General features: G+C 41.6%; 1 protein-coding gene across 2 annotated transcripts in view; it reads left to right on the top strand.

The window, feature by feature from the left end:
• Positions 1-22410, top strand: part of LOC146829706 (neuroligin-3) — a 1048059-nt gene that overhangs the window by 152307 nt on the left and 873342 nt on the right. The window lies entirely within an intron of this gene.

The following is a 22410-nucleotide window of genomic DNA, read 5'->3' as shown; positions in this document are numbered from 1 at the left end:
AAGGGTGGGCTAAAGCACCTCTGTGGCTTATGTGAAGGCACTGTGTATAGTTGTGTTAGTGTAAGGGCTACCACTACCACCATGTTGCCTCGCTCATGCTAAGCATGCCTAAAGGAAGAGCCCCCCCCCCCATGACATATTTGGCCTCCATTTCACACCTTGGCTCCAGAGATCAGAAAGTTGGTGAACCTGCGCAGCTGCAAGGGTTGGCATTCTTGATCCATTTGAAGGTCGCTTTCTTCTCTCCTGAGCTCAGAACCTAGCACTTGTTTACTCCCTTTGTTTTACACCTTCATGTGATGACTTTGGGAAACCTGTATATGAAAAATCTCTATATTTGTGCTTTGCCTTGGGGGGCTCACTGCTTGTACGCTTGCTAGGGGGCCGTCTGTGAATCACAGATGATATGTATTTCTCTTTTGTTGATAAACACCAGGGTTGGCGCATGCGTAGATTTAGATTTAAAACACCCAGGAATGGTAGATATGACCCACCTCTGAATCAGCACAATCTCATTGACTTTCTCCAGCGCCATTCCATCACACTACTGGATCACGTGACCTCAGGCTCCCTGCTGTATAGTAGGAAGGGCATTAAAGGGCAGGTCAGTGTAGGACCCCCAGATCACGTGACCTCAGGCTCACTGCTGTATGGTAGGAAGGGCATTAAAGGGCAGGTCAGCCTAGGCTTCACGCGGAGGCAGGCTCTCGATGTCTCATTGTGAGCAAGGTCGATAAACAATGCCCCTTGTTATTCTGCTCTGGTCAGGCCCTAGCACCCAGACAAAACATGCAAATGCAGCTGTTGTTTGGGAACACGTACTTTGGTGTTATGAGGGTACACGGATAGGTGGCACCCACTTGGAGAGGGACCTTTCCAGGGAGAAGAGCATGACAGCACCTGTGATGTAGAACTACCATTTATAGACTGAGGTTTGGGGTCTGCAGATAACGCCAAGCGATCTTCTAATATATAATCATCTTGCTTCTATACAAGGGGAGGGAGGCTAGGCTATTCTGTCATTCATCATGACAGCTTCTTTTCTGGTTTACGGACTACTTGCTATGCTGACGGCATTTGCGTTAGAATTTTTATACTGATTGTGGCACGTATACTGCATACTAGAGCACGTTAGGTAAAATAAACATTTTAAAATGTTTCGTGTCTCTGTCAGATCTTATTGTGGACGACTACAAGAGCGTGAGCAAAAGAGTGTGTTGTGCAACCGCAATTCCTGAGAGATTCAGGAGTGTTGTGTTTTTGAGTGTCTTATCACTTGTTCCTCTGTGAGTGTGTAGGAGGGCAAGTGAGACACTGTTATAGCTAGTTGGTCCCGGGCTCATGGGTACTCAGGTGGTAGGATAACTCAGTCCCTGCCTACTAAGGTTCCATAATCCCAATCATAGTTCTGTGATTTCTCAGAATCCCTGCAACACTTGGCAATATTTAATTTTTGCTGTGGCCATAATTACAGATTACAGCCACAGTAACAGTGTGGAGCGGTCCGGACGGTCCTATGCGAGCAGCATAAGCACTGTGAGCCGAGCACCACAATGATTACAGCCCGGGCTTATGCCGCCCGCAAACAGCCAGCGGCTCACAACTTACACTCTTCACAGCAGCCAGGATGTGGCGTTTACCCCAGATTGCCATGGGCGGGCACAACCAGACTTACAACCACCTGACTGGGCTGGCTGTCTCATGGGGCACTACCTCGTGACATCAGGCAGCAGGCTGTCTGACTCAGCCGTGCAGTGTTGCGGCTGGAATCTCATCATGAGATACATTGCTGCACAGCAGTGAGTCTGCCAGCAGCCCAGGGCTTTACGTGGGCCAGGTCTTGTCGGTGCTGATCACCAGGACCCGACAGTTCTAAAAAGCAGATGCTGAAACGGGTCCCTATCGGGATCTCCATTTTTGCCCTCACCCTTGGTGAAAAAAATAAATCTTTACTTTGCAACAGTACCACCTTTCATTACCTTTGACGTAACTTCAAAAAGACTTGGTGTTAAGCCTGGGCAGAGTATGCGGAGTTCCGCTATGCGGATCTCAGCAAAGTGCAAAAAGACCTCTGCTGCACTACGCGGAGCCCTGCAAGCGGCGGAGTGTGTTAGATAAATGCTGTTCGCAGTGATTGCAGTGGCTCTGCTTCCTTTCGGCCGCCCGAGTAGATTTTTTACTTGAGCAGCAGCTTTCTCAACGCAAACGGACGGTTTCTCAACGCAAGCAGTTGTGAGTATACGCAACCACTCGCAACGAGAAATTAGACCGCCCTCGTTGAGAAATATCGCTGGGAGGTTGATTTTCCACACTCGCGCTCACCAATTTGACATTGATGATCGCAAACAAGAAAAAAATCTTTCCTTGCACGCCAACTTGGCATTGACCAGTGATGCAGCGCGGCTATTATGAACCCTTTTCTTACAGCACTAAAGCAGAAAACCCTTACACCATTTGTTCATCGGTGGGGCCCATGACACCGAAACACACATTCACTCAGTTTTCTTGATCAGTGATAAGTAGATGAGCTGCAAGAAATACGGGGTACCTTGTTAAAATCTTTTACCTAAATAATACCTATACACATTATATACATCTGATTTTGGAATTGTTGGTTCTAAACATCAAGGTACTCCGCTATTTCGGTCGATGGACCAACTAGTAGGAAGCAGTTGATGGCGATTAAGTCCAGCTCAATCACAATTAAAACCTTTTAACATTTTACTGATCATAACTTTAATTCTAATAACCACAGACTCAGCTTTGAGTTAGCATGAAATTTTATCTAGATTCATTGACTAAATTGAATAAGTAAAGTTTATTAGACAAATATTCGAGACATTAATTTCTTAAGCATTTAAGTAAAGATTAAATAGAAACGGAAAATACTCATTACCCTTGGCCTTAGGGCGATGACGAGAATGATTCACCAGAACATGAATCGAAGATCACAGGATAGGTTCCCAATACTGACTGACTGTCCCTCTAACCTCCTCGGATGTTTTCCCTCCCAGGATAGAATCCCGCGACGGTCTCGTTCCTTTTCCCCATCAAACGTTCGAAGTCCAAAATTGACAAAGTCTTTTCAGCATCAGAAGGGAGAAAAAAAAATAGTCTCAACAGACGGCGTGTTGTGTTGAATAGATCGTTGTAGAATTAGCGAGTTGAACCTTATCATTGCAAGCACAAGCTCTTTTATACCCTTTACACTAACTTGCTATACCCAAAATTGAAACCTTTTAGGGGCTACATTCATTCTGATTGGTCCACTGGAGGGGTGGTGATGGTCACCTCATTGTCCTCCTTGCTCGAAACGGTTCTGCAAACAATCCATTCATACAATAATTCTCGTGATTCATCAAGTCCAAATGTTCTTTACCTTTGTTAATATTTTTGCAACAATATTCGACAGTCATGAATTAGTTCATCTTCTGGAATTCGAGTCTCCCATCCGTTCCCATGCGTTCATGCTGAACTCTTGGCACAACTCTTGTGTTAGGTCAGACTGGCCTTGACATCTCTCACTCCGGGCATAGGCCACACACTTGTGACTGGAAGTTCCCCTCTGCTCATGCGCGGGGGCCATCTTTATTCTGTGCACACAATCATGTCTCTCTGCAGCGGCCATTTTCCAAGCGAGGCCTAGCAGGCCCGAACGGAACTAATATGAAAACAACATAGCAGAAATTAGACATAGAAAATAAGCCCTTCCGTTTACCACCCACCATTCTAATGACCCGTGTTAGGTGTTACCTAACATAAGCGACATTTAAAGCCATTTTACTTACCATCTGCATTCTTTGCCAAAATATAATTCTACTACAAATGTAATTCATGCAATTTACGTCTATTTACTACACGAATCACAAACCTATGTTAATTTAATTTCACACATGTAAATAAATTCGATTTTTGCAAATGCCAGTTAGTTTCCCGCATTTAGTGTCTAATTAAAAGTCCATTTGTTGATTAATACATACATTCAAACAGTAAGTATTTTTAAGGTTATGAGGTCAATAACTTCGATGGGGGGTACAAAAATGTTTGTATTTCCCCTGCTCCATCAATTCCCCCCTTTAGTGGTTTTTAATATCACCACAAAACCATCTCTACCAATTTATCAGAAATCATGTTTCTTGTCCTTTTTCATTTGTTAGCTTAAACAATTGTATTCTTCACATCCTTTCTCTTAGACTTGTACATATTCTCTTTAAATTCTTCTAATTCATTTCCTCCCATTTCTCGTTCTCTTTGTTTATTATTCTCAATTTGTCTTCTTACTTTATTTTCTCTTTTTCTTTTTCTTATTCATACACATGCTAATCTCAACATCAATGTCATTAATGTTACTATTGTCACTGGTATTAGTATTTTCCCAACTAATGAACAACTTATTTCTGCAAACTATCTCTTTACTGAGGAAAAACTCTTACCAAGTTTCTCCAAAGACCCATCAACCTCCAGTGGGGTATCTTCTTCATGCAATTTAGTAGTATTCTTTATATACTTTTGTATATTTTGACTTTTATCTAGAATGTAAGTGCAAGAATGTTGTACCTTCAGCATTCTACAGACTTCTCCCTCTTTTGCCAAAAGAATATCAAGGACAAGTCGATTTTGCATCACCATAGCTCTCATGGCAACCATCATGGTATTTACCATTAAGAACCCTCCAGCAGTATTCGTTGATAAACGATCTACTATTGTGGACAATTTCCGAATCTTATATGCATTAAAAGATATACCCACTGCTGGTATCAATGCTCTAAAATTGTCACCTATTATCTCTGAGAAACTTTTCCTTTTTCTACGAGTTAGTGGTTTACCTATCTCGTGAGTTCCTCTAGTTCCCCTATCTACATGAAATATCTTTGGAAAGACCAGGCCTAGATAACATGTTCCGTACCAATTGTCCGGCAACCTATAATAAGCGTTGTTCCCACAAATAAAATAGATCCCTGGGAATACTGGATCTTTTCCTCCTTTGAATCCCCACCCCCCTATAATTCTGTATGTATCTCGGCATTCACTAGCACCCACGAAATAGTTGTCTTATATAGTGTTATCTCTACAAATGCACAATTTCCCTTGTTGTGGCAAATCTAACCCTATTGCTACATTAGTTTCACTCTTATCATAACTTCCTTCCTCAAAACCCCGAGGTGGTGTTTTCATCTTTTCTCCTGTTACTTTTCGTTTAAACTTAACCCTTCTTTCCTCTACCATGTCTAAAAACAGTTTTTATTCTTTCCTTAATCTACAAGTAAGATTGTGTCTAATGCGTAGTCTAATGTTAATTCTTCTGTTTCTAAGAGAAATTCTCCAAGAACTTTACCCGGCTTCACCTTGTTTAGTTCAGAAACTACAGAAATGTTAGCAAAAACAGAATCCTTACCAGTATAATAATATTCTAATTTGTCTGTCTTATAAAATGAACTAGCCAACACACTGCAAGTTATTCCATGCGTCAAAGGAAGGTGATGATATGTTACACCCTCTGTCACAGACGCAGGTAATTGCATACAGACATAACAATCCCTAACATCCATTGTCTCTACATATTCATATAAAAGCTTCTTAGAAAAATCACTTATTGACCTGTCTCTATGAGACTCAGTATTATCTATCAGTGTTGCAGTATTCTTTGTGTCATGTGCCTTATCACTATTCGTTTTATTGTTCCTCCCAGGTGTATTTTCTGCAGTTAACCTAGGTGGAATAATTATTGCTAAAATGAACCAAATAAGCATCAGTAAGCCTGTACAGTAAAAACACATTCTACACAATCTGTGTGGAAACCTACACCTAGATCTTCTATTTTCATTCTCTGCCATGGGAAACTATAATCTAAGATATGTACAGAAAAATGTGTCTCTCCACACTCGAAAGTATGGCCTTTGAACCAACTGCCCTTAGCGCACTGTTTGGTCCTTCAAAATTTTCTTTGACTTTGTCAGTTTGTCTTTATTCTGGTCTCTTCAGGATGAGCACAGTTCACTCTCACCCTCCTGTTTACAATTTTCGTTTGGGTTTTCTTGACTGCTATCCACCTCTTCGACGTCAGGCAGTGCTATGTAAATCCATTCAGGTGATTTGTATTTCAAATTAGGTCTTTTTACTCTTTTCGGTCTCTGCAATTGTCCTTTCTTCAAATGTATCTGATTTCTTTGACTCGTTATTTCATTCACTTGTTCTTCCTTGTCTTTGTTCAAATTTATTATTTTATATCTCAGTCTTATACTATCGTCGGGCAAATTGTCTCCTTTTCTTGGCCTTTTCGGTTCAATCTCCGTTTCTCCTCGTTCCACTCTCCAAGTTCTCTTTCTTGGATCTCTCCTTTGTCTTATTTCTTCTTCACTTTCTTCTGATTCTGTTTCAGATCTCACTTCACTTTCTTTAACTTTGAACTTTATGATCTCTGATTCTCCGTCTGATTTTAGATTTTCTTCTGTTGTTTCAATATCAATTGTCTGGCTATTAAAGTCTTCTGTTTACTTTTCAATGTCCTCAGTTTGTTTTTCACCAGATTCAGATTGTTCTGTTTCAGATGTCGAACTGGTGTCTGATATTTCCAGATGTCAACTTACAGGTCAATCTTCAGGATCTGTAATTCTGTCTGCTTCAGTTTCTGCTTCAGATGCCGAACTGGTGTCTGATATTTCCAGATGTTGATTTACAGGTCGGTCTCCAGGATCTGGAACTTTGATTGTATGACTGGCATGAATCTAATTTTTCACACCTGCACACTTTACTGCTGTGGTAGTCACAAAGATCACTTGACGTGGTTTATCCCAGCGAGGAACCAGGCCATTTCTTCTTCTGTGGACTTTTATGCGAACCCAGTCTCCCAGACTCAGATCATGAGCTGGGTTTCTCTCAAGAGTGATCACATCTGGTCCAATCTGATGAAACACAGAATGCACCACATCAGCCAATCGTTTGCAATAGTCCAGAATAAGATCATCAGTTATAGTCAGCAGTTTGTTGACAGGTACCAATGCTTGTCTCATTACTCGTTCCATTATTATTTCATGAGGACTCAAACCTGTTTTTCTGTCTGGTACGCTCCTCATGCTCATGAGCACAAGTGGTAGGGCATCTGGCCATTTGAGTCCTGTGGCTAGACACATTTTCCCTAGCCTATTCTTGATTGTGCCATTTACTTGCTCAACCACCCCAGAAGCCTCTGGTCTGTAGGCACAGTGCAGCTTTTGTTGACTGTCTAATGCTTCACATATCAGCTGGATAACTTCATTTTGGAAATGACTTCCTCTATCTGATTCTATTGTTACCGGAAAACCATATCTAGGAATGAATTCTCTCAGTAGGAGTTTTGCTACAGTAACTCCATCATTCCTTCTTGTCGGATATGCTTCCACCCAACGAGAAAACAAACAGACGACCACCAGGACATTCCTCAGGCTGTTACTCGGGGGGCATTTCAATGAAATCTAGTTGCATTTTGGTAAAAGGACCTCCTTCACGTCCTATTGTTCCCAAACTCACCACTGTTTTCCTTCCAGGATTCAACTGTTGACATATAAGACATCTTTGTCAAAGGCTTTCAGCTATAGCCCTAAATGTTGGGTTGTACCAAGTCTGTTTAAAAAGTCTGATCATTGCATCTCTACCTATGTGTGCCTGTCCATGGTACATCCGTGCCATGTTAGAGATCATGCTATCAGGCATAACTGGTCTTTCATCCCTGTAAACCCAAACTTCATCTTCGTCTACAGCCTGATTTTATCCATATCTCTTTTTCCTCATCACTAGCTTCTTCCTGTAATTGTCTCACTTCTTCCCACGTTTCAATTGTGTTAGTAAACATCAAAGGACATGAAACATGTTCCTTTTCCCTCCTCTGATTCATTGAGGTCATCATATGTCTGGCACAATATTGAGCTATCTCTTCCGCAAATGTGTTGCCCTCTGTAATGTAATCATCTCCATTCTTGTGTGCAGCACATTTTACCACCGCAATTTGTTTAGGCAACATTTAAACAAACTCACCATTCCTGATTGGAGATCCCGAAGAAGTCATGAATCCCCTCTGGGACCAGATCTGTCCGAAATCATGTACCACTCCGAAGCCATACTGGCTATCCGTGATCACAGTGATTCGGAAATTTCTTCCCAGTTTGCAAGCTCGAATTAGAGCAATCAGCTCAGCAACTTGGGCTGAACGTATTCCTCTCAAACAAGATGCTTCCAGTATGTCTGCCACCGTACATACAGAATATGCAGCACTTAAAATTCCGTCTTTCGTACTCAAGCACGATCCATCCACAAACATCACATAATCTGACTCTTCCAAAGGTTCATCTCTGATGTCAGGGCGGGGCTTTGTGCAGAACCTAAGTACATCCAAGCAATTGTGATCAACGTCATCTTTGACCTCTGCATTTACTGCGTCAGGCAATAAAGTGGAAGGATTCACACTTATGCATCTCACAGTCGTTACGTTGTCTCCACCCAAAATCACCTCTCGTACCTGGTTAATTGGCTATGTGTCATGTACTGGGTTTTTGTTCTGGTCAGAAGGATTTCAACTGAATGTGAGACATATACCTTTAAAGGATATCCCATCACAATGCCTTCACTCTGTTCCAGATTCACACAAGTAGCTGCTACTGCTTTTAGACATCCAGGCAGTGCTTTTGCTACCGGGACCAAAACAGCTGAAAAATATGCTATTGGCCGTCTCATTCTTCCATGCCTTTGTACTAGTACTGAAAGTGCACATCCATCTCTTTCACTACAGTACAACTCAAATTATTTCTCCTAATCTGGAATTCCCAATGCTGGGGCGTCACACAAACTGTTTCTCAGTTGCTCAAAAGCTTCCATCTCTTCCTCATTCAACGCAATTGGATCTTTTACATCACTTTTTGTCAATCGCTGTAAAGGTTTTGCAATCAATGAAAATCCATTTATCCACTGACGGCAATAACCAACAATTCCAAGAAACATTCTCACCTCTCTCTGTGTCATTGGGGCACTCATTCCTTTGATAATCCTGATTCTTTCAGTTGTTACTTTTCCCATCCCTTTTTCAATCTTATGACCTAAATACTGTACTTCTTGTTGCCAGAACAGCAGATTAGATGGGGACACCTTATGTCCTCCTTCTGCCAAATGATTCAACAATGCGATTGTGTCAGTAATGCATGCCTGTTTGGTCCTTGATGCCACCAATAGGTCATCAATATACTGGACCATAACAGATTTCTCAGGCATCTTCAAACTTTCTAGTGATTTCTTCAGCATCTGATTAAAAATAGAAGGACTTTCAGTATACCCTTGAGGAATTCGGCACCATGCCAAAATACGCTCGCCAAATCGGATGGCAAATAATGGCTGGCTATCAGGGTGTAATTAAATGGAAAAGAATGCATGGCACAAATCAATAACTGTGTACCATTCTGCCTCATGAGGAATTTGATACAATATTAAAGCAGGGTTTGTAACAATTGGACAACAAGGAATACCAATTTTATTCACCTTTCTCAGGTCCTGTACTATCCTATAGGTTCCATTAGGCTTTTTCAATCCCATTATGGTGAATTACTTTGGCTACTCAATATTTCTCTCAGAATCGATTGTTCAATCATTTTATCAATCACTGGTGTTATTCCTTCAATAATTTCTGGCGTTAATTTGTACTGTGGAGTATTCGGGTAAATTGCTTCTTCTTTTACAGTATTTTTACAGGATCAATTCCTTTCATTAGACCTATATCTTCACCCGTAAAATCCCATACATCAGTCTTCACTATTCCTTTCAATTCAGTAGGGATTTTCTCTGCATCAAACACAGGAAATGTATCACATTTTTCTGGTTCAAGTGCTGACATAGTCATTTTATACAGAACATCATCCTCTGATGTCTGAAAGGCAATACCATCTGGGGTACAGTAGATGGTGCAGTTCATTTTACAGTGTATATTGCGTCCAAGTAAATTTACAGTCGCACACTACAAAACGGTGCATATCTTTAAAGGGACCAATTTCCACCTCTACTGGTTTTGTAAGAGGGTTTTCATTTGTCTATTGGAGACACCTACGACTTGGATGAATTCTCCTGAGAGAGGAAGGTTTGGAATTTCAACTGATCTTACAGTAGAACGGGTAGCACCAGTGTTGACAAGGAAAGTAACATTTACACCATTCACGTTTCCATCCACAAATGGACCTGACTGACTGATCTACCTCTAGAGTTGCGCCAAGTACGCACTCCTCTTCCTCTCCTAGGCACCGTCATAAGCTTTCATCCAATTCATTTCCATCCGGCTGTAGCCAATACTTTGAAACAGCAGCTGCACGCTGCAATTTCTTTACCTGTTCTCCACCGTAGAATCCTGTCTCTGCACTGTATCTTTGAAGACTTACACTCTTTGGGAGAGGTGACTGTGGTACCTGACTCTGTTGAGTAACTACCTGTTGCTGTGGCGGTGGTTGGTAACTCACCTCATTCTGCACCTGTGGATTTAATGATTTATTCTCGGTATTCACTTTTGGAGGTAATTTACACTCGTTTTTCTAATGCCCTAATTTTCCGCAATTATGACATGGCCATTTCTTTTTAGCTTCTTCTATATTTATCTGACCTTTTCCTTTACCAATGTTTAGTTTCATTTTGGTCTGCCCTGCTTCATTAATCTGGTTAATTATCTGGGCTTCTTGCTGTTCTGCAACCTTCACCTGTGCCCACATTACCTTTTCTTTGAGCTTACGTTGTCTGGCTTCAATGTCATCACTACAATATTTTGCATATCTTAGTACCTCATCCACTGTACTAGACTGCCAACACAACATATGCTGTTTAATCATTTCACTTATTTCAGGTCTCAAACCATACACAAATCGATATACAAAGTGACTCATGTCTTTTTCACTCAGATTCTCATATCCACTATACTGTTTAAAAACTCGAAGCAACCTTTCATAATAAGCATGCACGGACTCCTTAGGTTCCTGAGTTGTTCTATCAATCTTTACCAATCTGTTTCTCTCTGAGGAATCTTATTCTTCAGAAATGTGATTACCTGCTCATATTTGCTCATTACTTCTGGACCTGGGGCTCCTGTTTTTGCATCTCAAGGATATTCTTCCTTTGGCCAATCAATTGTGATTTTACATTCTGTCCACAAATCAGCAGGTACAACAATCTCAAACAATCAATCCAAATCTTCCCACAATACCTTTGAAACCTTTACAAACCTTTCCACTTGTCTATACCATTCTACAGGCTTTTCTCTCAATCTTGGAAAATCATTTGTAAATGACAGTATATCCTGTCTGGACCATGGGACATGTACATAACCTCCTCCTGGAATTTCTCTCATCGGACATTCTTCTACTACTGTTTGTTTTTCTTTTACTGGGAAAGCTAATGTTGCTTTATCAGCTGTACCTTATTTTCTCCTTATCCACCTACTTCTCCATTTGTCTACATCTCCCCATTTTCTCAGTTACACAATTAGTTCTTTTATCTGTGTTAACCGTCCTGAAGTATTCAAGTTTTCTAAATCTTTCTCAATAAAATCACTCTGTAAGGTTTATGTAATCCTCTAACTTTTGCAAAATCTACTCCCAATTCATTTGCTGTTTCTTCCAATTTTTCATGCAAATTCCTAGCTCTCCAAGTAATACTTTTACACATAAACATCAATTCATCGTCCTGATATGTTTTTAACCAATCTGTACCAATAGTCCCTAGAATCAGTTCTTCCATGTCTATTTTTAATCTAACCACATCCAAAGGTTGTGGTTCTATATCTCTCTTCTGCAAACTCTTGAACCACTTATTTAATTCTTCCGAAGTTGGACCCACAGGGGTCATATTTAAATTTACTCTATTCACACCTTTCTCTGGTGTTTCAGTTGCTGATTCAGCTCCCATAGGAATTTTATTTATTGGACTCTGATTTATTGTCAAATCCATAGGTGGAGTTAATCTAACCAAATCTTTTGTCTCCCTAACTTCAGGATAAATATTTTCTCGTACTTTTTGCATATGGGAATTTAAGGGAATCGTTCAGGAATGTTCATCTATCTTTTGATTTTCAAATACTGGTATCACTGGACCTATAGTTACTGGTACAGTTACAGCTTCTACATTCTTTGTCAATTCTTTTATCTTTTTAGTAAATTCTTTTGTTGTTCTTGCTAGTTCAGACGCATTATGATTATCAGGTTATACAGTCTGTGTTATTTTCTGTCTATTAAATGGACTACTTATTTCAGAATATCGTTTTGAGTTTTCCATTGGCGGTGCATTTGGTGTCACCACTGCAGAATTCTGTTCTGTGTTTTATCTAATATGTCCTCCAGCAACTCATCATCTGTATCACTGGCTCCATACCCACACCTTTCTGGTACAGGATGCTTCTTTTTCTCTGTACACTTTTTCCCTACTACTTCTTCAGTTGTTCTAGCAGGAAACATACCATCCATGATATTAACGTGCTGCCATCGTCTCATCCTGTCTTCATGACTCAAACCCATACTCTTCCATGAACATAACTATTATCCGTTGTACCTCTGTGACTCTCTCTTTCATGCATCTCATCTTCCCATTTACCTAGGGCTTCAAACTGAGTCGGTCTAGGTCTTGGTTCAAGTTTCATCATCTTGTTTCTCAAGTTTCGTGGTATAGCTGTGCTAAACATACCAGTTTCTGGAAACGCCAATACTCCATCATTTTGAGTATATTTTGCCCACTTTTACAACCAAATACAAGTATGATAACCATATTTCGTTATCGTGTAAGATGTTGGTGTCTTCGGTGGAGGAAGCACTTCTCCCTCTCTCGGTATAATCCTTTTATCTTTCTTTAAAAATGTCTTGAATTTCGTAAACATGAAGGTTTCTCTATCTCTCGTCCATTGTAATAAGCCATATTTCACAATTATTTGCCGAAACAAATTCACACAACTCTCCTTTAATCTGCTTGACCATTCTGTCCTATCCCAGCGCGAATCATACTAACGCACCAATCGGAAAGCTTTACGTCACTCTCACACTGACCTATTCCAGCGCGGTTCTTGTTAACGTCAGCACTACTCCTGCTTCTGCTGAGCCCTCCTTTACAAAATTATCGACACTATTTAATAACTTGTTGATTTGATAAAATCAGTTAATTACGACATAAAACACATTTCCATTGACCGTTTTTCTAAACAAAGAGATAGTTTATTCAAACATGCAAGAATACTGTTCCGTTCGATAAGCGTAGCACTTCCCTCTACTTTACCCTTCTCTGAAGCAAGAGGTAAACCCATTTCTCAGGGGTTAAAACACATTCGGAGACTATATTGCTCCTGAGAATTAAGGCCAGAGTTTCGCAAGAAAACCTGTTGCTATTCCACTCAACACAATTCACACATGAGTTTCCCTAACATAACACAGTCCTGTGTTATCACCAAATTAAAATCAGACAATGCACAATTCCATGTGACTTCTCTTGTCACACAAATCCACTTCCTACTTCCCGGAAGCTTCAAAATTCAGATCACATATAACGTAACACAAACTCAACATAGAGTGTTAAACATAGAAATTAATAATCAATAATCCCCTAAATTGACCTATAGAAACCATCTTCTGCTACCAAGAAAACTGAATCAGCGCGACTATTATAAACCCTTTTCTTACAACACTAACCCAGAAAACCCTTACACCATTTGTTCATCGGTGGGGCCCATGACACCGAAACACACATTCAATCAGTTTTCTGGATCAGTGATAAGTAGACGCGCTGCAAGACATATGGGGTACCTTGTTAAAATCTTTTACCTAAATAAAAACTATACACATTATATACATCTGATTTTGGAATTGTCGGTTCTAAACATTTTATTGATCATAACTTTATTTCTAATAACCACAGACTCAGCTTTGAGTTAGCATGAAATTGTATCTAGATTCATTGAATAAATTGAATAAGTAAAGTTTATAAGAGAAATATTCTAGACATTAATTTCATAAGCATTTAAGTAAAGATTAAATAGAAACAGAAAATACTCATTACCCTTGGCCTTAGGGAGATGACGAGAATGATTCACCAGAACATGAATTGAAGATCACAGGATAGGTTCCCAATACTGACTGACTGTCCCTCTAACCTCCTCAGATGTATTCCCTCCCAGGATAGAATCCCACGACGGTCTCGTTCCTTTTCCCCATCAAACGTTCGAAGTACAAAATTGACAAAGTCTTTTCAGCATCAGAAGGGAAAAAATAATAGTCTCAACAGACGGCGTGTCGTGTTGAATAGGTCGATGTAGAATAAGCGAGTCGAACCTCATCATTGTAAGCACAAGCTCTTTTATACCGTTTACACTAACTTGCTATACCCAAAATTGAAACCTTTTAGAGGCTACATTCATTCTGATTGGTCCATTGGAGGGGTGGTGATGGTCACCTCATTGTCCTCCTTGCTCGAACCGGTTCTGTAAACAATCCATTCATACAATAATTCTCGTGATTCATCAAGTCCAAATGTTCTTTACCTTTGTTAATATATTTGCAACATTATTCGACAGTCATTAATTAGTTCATCTTCTGGAGTTCGAGTCTCCCATCCGTTCCCATGCATTCATGCTGAACTCTTGGCACAACTCTTGTGTTAGGTCAGACTGGCCTTGACATCTCTTACTCCGGGCATAGGCACCACACTTGTGACTGGAACTTCCACTCAGCTCATGTGCGTGGGCCATCTTTATTCGGCGCACACAATCACGTCTCTCTGCAGCCGGCCATTTTCCAAGCGAGGCCTAGCAGGCCCGAACGGAACTTATATGAAAACAACATAGCAGAAATTAGACATAGAAAATAAGCCCTTCTGTTTACCACCCACCATTCTAATGACCCGTGTTAGGTGTTACCTAGCATAAGTGACATTTAAAGCCATTTTACTTACCATCTGCATTCTTTGCCACAATATAATTCTACTACAAACGTAATTCATGCAATTTACGTCTATTTACTACACAAATCACAAACCTATGTTAATTTAATTTCACACATGTAAATAAATTAGATTTTTGCAAATGCCAGTTAGTTTCCCGCGTGTAGTGTTTAATTAAAAGTGCATTTGTTGATTAATACATGCATTCAAACAGTTAGTATTTTTAAAGTTATGAGGTCATTAACTTCGAAGAGGGGTACAAAATATGTTGTATTTCCCCTGCTCCATCACCAGCGTGAGTGAGGAAAGAACTCTGCTCCGCGGAGCGGAGTTTTTCAGAACTCCACGAGCTCCGCGTTACGCGGAGTGTGGTAAACCCTGCAAACTCCGAGAGCGGAGCGGAGTTCACCGCCCATGCTTACTTGGTATACTTCTTTCACAGTCTCATCATTTCAGAACCGAAGCATTTTAAGTATTCTATACAGAAGCCATAGTTGTTGCTTATTTATCTTATGCAACTAACAACCATTGACAAAGCCAATAGTCCTTGCTTGTTGTAGTTGTAATGTTACTTGTTGTATTATATATCTGGAAGCAGTGACCGAAGCAGCAAAACACCAGTTGGGCGGCACACTGTGCTAACTACTGATTTTCAGTGTACATGTTTTTAAGCCACGCCTTTAACTACATCGGTCCCGCCCCTTTGAGAGACCCCCCAGTTTTTTCATCCTACTTAAAGCTATGCCAGCAGCCATAGCATAGCATAGCTTAGCTTGGTGCAGCCCCGCAGGCCACGGGCGAGCTGCAATGCGCTGTCTGCTTCCATGCAGTGCTTCAGACACTAGATACATGATGCTGAATGCATCAGATATGTGTGACAACGCATTTCAGTGCCGTGATGCGGAGCGCCACACTGAAATGTGTGAGTCTAACGCCTGATGCGTGGTGCGTGGCAGGACTGAATGGGCAGTAGTTGTGTAGGGACGGCCATTGGCAGCGCAGGGCAGGGGCAATGGGTGGTGCAAGCTGCCGTGGCCCTATGACGAGGGCCCTGCCCCTTATTGTGTCTACAAATTAAGCCCTGACTATCACCACCTTCCAGGGTTCTTGTGGAGGAGGAAGAGGCAGAGGAGGGAATGTGCGATGAGAAGTCTCTCTGGTTTTCAGTCTGTAGAGTGTGTCCTCTTCTCCACTGCAGTTTGTCTCATCCGTATCACACGTGTTCTGTGATCCAGTCTCAGGCAGGCCCCGCACACCCCACTGCTTTATGAGAGCGCCTCGTATTTCAGATGGTGCTGCACTCAGAGTGGAGTCTGTGATATTATCATCTGCAGTCAATATAATCAGCTCACTTATCTAAAACTTACGTGGCACCTCGTCCTTTCCTGGTGGTGCGGACCGGCGGATTTCATTGCCTGCTCCTGTTGCCTTGCTCCCTGCAGCTGTCCCGGTCTCCCGCCGCTGCGTTGAAATCTATTGTGGCCGCAGTGGGGAGATGGGACCACACGCCCCAGCAGCCCTAGCGGACTCAACCAGCTGACCAATAGTTGCGCGCCAGGAGGCGTTTAAATCATCGACGCTGCTTTGGCAGAGCGGGTCACTTATCTAAAACTTACGTGGCACCTCGTCCTTTCCTGGTGGTGCGGACCGGCGGATTTCATTGCCTGCTCCTGTTGCCTTGCTCCCTGCAGCTGTCCCGGTCTCCCGCCGCTGCGTTGAAATCTATCGTGGCCGCAGTGGGGAGACGGGACCACACGCCCCAGCAGCCCTAGCGGACTCAACCAGCTGACCAATAGTTGCGCGCCAGGAGGCGTTTAAATCATCGACGCTGCTTCGGCAGAGCGGGTCACTTATCTAAAACTTACGTGGCACCTCGTCCTTTCCTGGTGGTGCGGACCGGCGGATTTCATTGCCTGCTCCTGTTGCCTTGCTCCCTGCAGCTGTCCCGGTCTCCCGCCGCTGCGTTGAAATCTATCGTGGCCGCAGTGGGGAGACGGGACCACACGCCCCAGCAGCCCTAGCGGACTCAACCAGCTGACCAATAGTTGCGCGCCAGGAGGCGTTTAAATCATCGACGCTGCTCCCGCGTCGCGGGATCGCGCGCGGGTAGCGCCGGGAGAAGCCCGGGACAAGGGCGGGACCGTCTGTGGCCGTCAGGGGCCGACTGAGGCCAGGCCGGGCCCCATCTCTTTGGTATTGTTGTACTGTATCTTATTATTTTAAAAGTATACCACTGCGAATGCACAGAACTGTGTGATTGGTTAGTTCTTTCTGTGTAGACGTTTGTCTCTTTTTCCATATTAATCAAGGCGTCAACCGAAGTCTGCTACTGCTCTACCGTATCGATTGTGTTCATGGGGAAGCACAAGGCACAACACTCTCATAATGACACAAGGCAAAATAATACCCCATTGCCAACCTTGACTGCTATTGACCGTATGCTTCAAAAAACAATTGGGGTGGTCGCCTCGGCCATTGAAAGTACTGAAAGGCGTCTTTCGCTCCCTGCTGGCCTGCCCCCCCCTCTTTCCGCAATCAATGCATCGGTCTATACTACTATGTCCCATGACTCTTTAATCGTACCATCTTTTATCGATCTCCCATTATTGAGAGCACCACAAGATTTAGGGAATTTAGCACTTCCCCAACAGCAGTCAGCTGATGACATGTTGCCTATCCAATCCAGGCTCTCCCTGTCCCCGGCTATTTTTTCTATACAGGATTCGCCTGATATTTCACCTATGCATGACGACCCACCAGTACAGCCGGGTAGAGATTTATCTCTAAGCCCAACCTCCATTACTGGCTCAGAGCAAAGTACTTCTATTGTAATACCGCAAATGAGAACCAGAGGCCAGAAGGCGAAGAATAAGTCAAAACATTGTGATAATGAAGGTCCGCAGTTAATAAAAGCTAAACAAAAGAGAATTATTAAACCTTGTAAACCTGCCATTAAATTCAATATGGAACAAGGCCAAAAGGAAAAGAATATATCTTCAGCTGCTCCTCCTAATACTCCTTTGAGTGATCTGTGCGCAGGAGAGAATTTTTGGAAAAAAATGGAGGACATGTTGACCTTCTTGATTACACCTATTTTAACTAAATTAGCAACCATTGAAGATAGGGTCAACAATATGGAGACTCATGTGGTGGGGGTTTTAAAAGTTTCAAAGGTAAATGAACTTTCTTCCCTACAGTCTGTTGCACCCCATCTATCTGTTCCTGACGTATCTAGCAATCTTGTGAAAACTTCAGAGACATCTGGTGGACGTCAACAGAAAGAGTCTACTGGTATCAATGTTATTAGCTTAGAGGGAACAAATGGACAAGGTTCCTCTAATTCAGTCCCTAATCTAGTTCCATCTATTGCTAGACCTGTTGTAGATACCAGGGAAAAAATTATTACACCCATTTTACCTACATTAAACTTACCTCCCGAGGCTCGACCCTATACTGTGGTGTTAGCAAATGTTCCACCTCTTGCCCCAGACACTCTTGAGCCTTGGTCAACTCTGAGGAACAAAGCCCTTCACTATTTGTCAATTAAATTTGGGTCAAATACTGCTCTTTTTTCAAACTTTAAGATGGTTAGAAGAGTCCACTGGCTTGGATCGTCAGCAAAATCATTGAGAGGGGATTGTGTGATTGTCTCGTTTCGGTCCCCTTTGTTGGTCAACCATATTTTGGAAAAATGTTATTCTGGCCACTTAGCTGCCGATTATGTTAATATTGTGCCCCTAGACTTCTTTTATCCTTCATCTTGTTACGAAAGGTCACGGGCCGTGGCCCCCAACTTTATAATCTGGGATTTTCTGAAGTACAAAGATATAACATACCAACATTTAACCATTTTGATATTTTAAGTGGTCTAGACAATAATGACTGACAGCAAACCTATCCTCTTCACATTGCCTCTACTGCTATCACAGATCCTGGGTGTGATCCCAGGAATGATATTTTGTCTGAATCGGAAACAGTTCAATGCCCATCACAGGCAGATGATAACGTAGGATGTTTAGTTGCTATGGAATTGGGACCAGGGATAGGTTGTGAGATGGGCTCAATACCTTCTACGGTAGATTCTACTATGGCTCCTATTGTCTGTCCCTCACTTGGATCTCTACCTTGTAGTATTTGCTTTTGGAACATTGTGGGTACTAAGTCTAAGATTGGTAACCCACTTTGGCAAGATTTTATTAATTCACAAGATCTTGTTTGCCTGCAAGAAACCTGGTCCATAGACCCGATACATCTAAATGGGTTTAAAACGTTCCATACTCCAGCTGTGGATACCCTTCATGGTAGAGCCAAGGGGGGTCTGACAACTTATATATCAAACACATTGCATTTAATCAAGATAACGGAGCCAGTTAAAGATCCTCACTTCCAGGTTTTGACAATAACTTTGGATCTCGCAACCCCCATTGTTTTGATTAACTTTTATAATAACATGACCTCTGGGGAAGTTCCTAGCATCTGCAAGAAAATAGTTAGAGCAATTCTCTCACAGGAAAAAATCCTCGGATTTAACACGCTTATACTCCTTGTGGGAGACTTTAATTGCCCCTTATGTAATCTGATTGTAGACAATAGATGCAGTCATGGTAAGGATGTCGATGATGATGGTTTGCTTTTGTCTCACTTTAACCACTCTATTTTGGGTGAACAATTGAATGAACTCATCGGCCAATTGGATCTGGGCTTTGTTAATGAGGTTTGCCCTATACCATTTCATCTTCCACCAACCTTTAATGGGCGAGGCTGTACCTCCACGATTGACTTTGCACTTATTACAAATAAGCATGCTTCTAATATAGCAACTTTTATTGTATCTGATATTGTCTTAAGCGACCACTTCCCACTTTGTATTTCTATTTTGATTCCAAAACGGTCTGCCCCAAAAAAAGGTTCAGACCAAGATACACTCTGGAACAATCTTGCCATTGGTTCTTACAATGGCTTTACGCTTAAATGGGACAAGGTGGATCAATCCAAAACGCTTAAAAGGGTATGCACTAACTGTGCCCCTGATTTTTTAGCATGCTTAACTATGGATGTCACTCCAGACAATATATTAGCATCCTTTTTGTCAATTTGTAAAGAGATCAGATCCTCTCTGACAAGACATTGTAGACTCAACAAAGCCCCGAAGGAGGGTTGGTTCAATTCTAGGTGTACTAAGGCGTACTCCCTGCTAAAGGAGGCATTACACAAAAAACCTAGGTGTTTAGAAGCTGTACGCACACTCAGGACTCAATATAAACTTGCTATTAAAGATAGGAAAGATGAGATAAGAAAGGAATCTTGGGAGGCATTGCATGAGGCCTCGATACGTAAAGATAGTGCCAGTTTCTGGAAGATTATCAGGAATCCTTTATTCAATGAAAAGTCTTGTCCCTCTCTTGAAATAGCAATCTCTGAGGACGAGTGGATCAATCATTTCTCAAAAGTTTATGAGGGGGATAGAATGTTTTCCTCCTCTTGCAATCCTTCTAACTATCCATCTTTGAAAGATATGCAGTTCACCCTAACTGAGGTTGAAAAGGCGATCGGTGCAAGCAAGAGTGGGAAGGCCCCTGGCCCTGATGGTGTACCCATAGACATATTTAAGGCTGATTTGACCCTGTGGGCTCCCCTGCTGGTGCAGGTGCTGAACGCCTGTTGTGTGTCAAAACTCTTGCCCACTTGGGTGGAGTCCATAATTGTCCCTATTTTTAAGAAAGGGGATCGACATAACCCGGTCTCTTATAGACCGATCTCCCTTTTAGATTCGTTTACAAAAGTAGCTGGACGAATAATCCTGGACCGCCTACTTTTATGGGCCGAGGATAACTCAATTTTATCAGACTTACAATATGGTTTTCGTACTGGGCTAGGCACAGTGGAACAGGGTCTAAACTTCTTGATGTTAACAGGGAAATATACCAGGGCAAGAAGGGAGAATTTGTTTGTGGCATTTGTAGATCTTTCAGCTGCTTTTGATTGCGTGATTCATTCCAAACTGTGGATACTACTGGAACAAATTGGGGTTGAAGCTAATATTATTTATTTTCTTAAATGTTTTTATAGTGATGCTTCAGCGTCCGTACGCTATGGAAAAAATGGGGAACGCACGGGCAAAATACCAATAAGGAGCGGGGTAAGGCAGGGATGTGTTCTTGCCCCCTTCCTTTTTAATTTATACATAAATGGATTGGAGAAAGCTTTGTGCAAAAACAATAATTTTGATCCCCCTCGTATAGCTGGTCGTCCGATCCCGCTATTAATGTATGCGGACGACGCTGTACTGATGTCCCGTACCCAATTGGGACTACAGCACGTGGTTACAAGTTTTGCCCTTTTTATGAAAGAATTGGGCCTTAAAGTTAATATTGCTAAAACATTTATCATGCACTGTGGTAGAAATCACAAATCAAGGAAGTCCATTTTTATTGAAGGTGAACGACTAGTCTTTACACAGCAATTCTCCTACCTAGGTATTTTATTTACCCAAAAGGCTTCCTGGGGTGAGGCACTGGCTGCAAAAAAACAAGCAATGATTCGCTCGACTGCCGCCCTCAGGTCCTTTTCAGGGAAATTAGGCACCCGACCCCCCGCAGAGTTACTCAAAATTTATAAAGCTAAATGCGTTTCCGGCGCTATGTATGGTAGCAGGATATGGGGTTTTGTGGATCCTATTCAGCTCCAGGTAGTTGAGAACACCTTTTTGAAGTTTATCCTTGCGGCCCCCAAGAGTACCTCTAACTTTAATTGCCATACAGAATTGGGGCTCTCTTTCATATCAGATCTTATTAAGCTAGAACCCATATTACTGTGGCACAGGATATGGTCCAAAGAAGAACCTAAGCTTAATCGTGATATTCTTCTAGATGTTTTAAGACTAGACGGCCACATGAGGATACCATGGCTGAGTTATATTTATACATTTTTTTCTGACATAGGTAAATTGAATTATTTTACAAATCCTATTACTATCTCAGCGGTCTCCCGGAAGGACCTCAAAAAAGAGGGTTTGTCATTTCTAGAAACACGAAGGTGTACTGTGGAGGTTTTAAAACCTACTGTTTCTCAACACGAATTAATTTTAACTTCTTTTAATATTCAACCTTATTTGATATATGTTCCAGGTAATTATGATAGATTTTTATTGTGTCGCTTTAGATTTGGTGTTTTCCACAGATTGGTTAGTTTTCCCACGATAAATGAATGGTCTCACGATTTGCCTCCCTGCCCCTGTGATGAAATTTCCCCTCAAAGCACGATGCATGTCAAATTATTTTGTAAATTTTATAATCATGATAGGCGAACCTTATTATTGACATTATTGAGGATGATAGGCCATCGCCAATGCCGTCGTGCTTTCTACGAGATTCAACGCCTGGATAATTATTTTTGTGTTACTACGCTTAATCTGTATTTAAAAAATGTTATTTTTATTAGGAAAAGGATGACATTTTAATACATTTTATCTATTGCCGTTATAATTGATTGGGATCATGT

The sequence above is a fragment of the Triturus cristatus genome, chromosome 5_2 (assembly GCF_964204655.1).
Source record: "Triturus cristatus chromosome 5_2, aTriCri1.1, whole genome shotgun sequence".
Classification (NCBI taxonomy): Eukaryota; Metazoa; Chordata; class Amphibia; order Caudata; family Salamandridae; genus Triturus; species Triturus cristatus.
The sequence above is the reverse complement of the archived record's forward strand: the minus strand, read 5'-3'. Positions and strand labels throughout refer to the sequence as shown.